This window comes from Echinococcus granulosus, assembly GCF_000524195.1.
Source record: "Echinococcus granulosus chromosome Unknown EG_S00120, whole genome shotgun sequence".
NCBI lineage: Eukaryota > Metazoa > Platyhelminthes > Cestoda > Cyclophyllidea > Taeniidae > Echinococcus > Echinococcus granulosus.
Window position 1 is genome coordinate 32,971 of NW_020170500.1, and position 2,110 is coordinate 35,080.

Sequence of the window (2,110 nt, forward strand, 5' to 3'; positions counted from 1 at the left end):
AAGGAAATTTGACAATTTTTAGTCTACAATGATGCCAAGTTGTTGCTGAATGCTTACCATTGTGATTAGTACTGACGAGGCGACTTACAAGTTTGGTTGTAAAGCCTGAGGATGGCATAGAAGCAGTAAATAGTTGTGCTGAATTATTTGGCGCTGCGATAATGTCGTTTGTACCTACTCAATTGATTGTAGTCAGGAGAGAGGTAGAATGCCGAGGCTTCAATGGAATGGCAATTATCGAAGGTGGTGCGGAGGATTGTGTATTAACAGCGTACGGAAGGGGTAGAGAAGCCACTACCGTAGTCCTGAAGCCATAGCACACGGTGGAAGTACAGTTCGCCAAGACGCAATTGCCCCGTAATTAAACATGCACTTAATTTGCCAAGGCGCAACAGAAGGCAAGTGGTACTAAGCTGAATGAATGTGTTAAAAGGCATTTGTTCATGTCTTCGAATATGAGCTACTTGAGATGGTAGGGCCAGGAATTAGTAAAAGCGACTATTCCATTGTTCTCTCAATTGGTGCGAGGTGCGAACCGTGTCGAAACTGCATTCGTCTACTTCACTTATGTCCTACCGAATTTGAGCGCCTGCTTTGCGGCTCACTGGAAAAGCCCAAATACTTTCCAAGCGTGCTTGTGGGTTAAGATCACTTAGAAGCGTACAAAACTACAAGCTTTCCTCGCATACACATTTGTGCCACAGGGATGATCATTTGAGAGGTGCAGACTTGATTTGCATTGACTGGGCTACAGTGTTAGGAAAGGGTGTCACTACGCAACCTGGAATCCACAACGTTGAGTGCAAAACTCGGTTGATCTACTCCTCTTTGTGCTCCTTTTGCATTGGCAAATAAGGACTACTTATTACATCCAGTAAAATTGCTTTGCAAAATAACTGAATCGGATTCAAAATGCGGGCATTGGGTTAAGTGTTCAACACTTGATGCATCCCGACAACTGCTTCTATTCGGTGCAAACGGTTTTGCTGGCATTGAGCAGAACACGAGAGGCAGCAGGGCAGAAGCAGCCCTGTTCCGATTGAAACCACTGACAACACGGTCAGAGTCACATGCAGTTGACTTGATGCTACAACCATGTGTGCGCCAAGGTGCGTCCTAATTGAAAAAAAGGAGAATTAACAAAGTGTCAAGTGTTTGGAGTTTCTTTTGGCACGACTACGGCCGCTTTTGGGTCTGTAGTAGGTACACACTTAGGGTTCCGTCCTTGGTAAATGCAGTTGCAACCAAAATCCCCCACGCTCAGTTAATAGCATTTATCTTCTGGGAGCACAAAAGCGGTGATGGCTACACTAAATTTCTTCAACATGCAAGAGGACCAACTCAGGTGCTTTTGGTTGGTTTCTCCGACGACAGCAGAATTGAAAGAAGGCGCAGTTGAGGGAGGTTGTTTTTGGATCTGAACACTTTCGGTTTATTAGCTCTGAGGCATTTATTCTTTGCTTTGCTACTACCTCTAAGGTTGCCGAATTTCCGCCAGTAATTTGGCCTGAAGCAATATGGGAGGAAAAGAGCCAACCCGTATGCTCTCTTCACTGCGCATCCTCAGACTTTGCGCTTCTCAGTTTTGCAAAGCAGTTGCGTAAACCGAATAACTTCGGTACTTAAAAGTTTAAGATACTTGATGCAAAGGCTAGTGAGCATGCAAAATAACAGTGAACAGGAGTGCACAGCGTCCTGAAAAGGAATATCCGTTGTCTAAGCTTAAAACTAACGCATTCGATTATTTCATTGTTCTGCCAATTATTTGTAACAGCAAAATTAAACTAGACATAGGAAGAGTGATTTTCTCAATTTTTGGCAAAGCAGCGAATGCACAAAGCCGCACTCCCTGTGAATCCATGATAAATCCAGCAAAAACAAATCACAAATCGAAGGCAAACCAATTGTTGGATCACGCTTTTAGTTCTCATTGCAGGGTGGACAAATTCGCTGCATTGCATGCGCCTGCTGAGATGGCATACCTAGTCCAAGGTGTGCCTTGCCAAAGCCGAACGACTTCCCCGGCACGCAGCATCCACTTGATCCCCTAAAACAGTGCTTCCTGAGTGCGACTTCCACCAGCGCATTGGTTGGCGCTAGCACTTAAGGA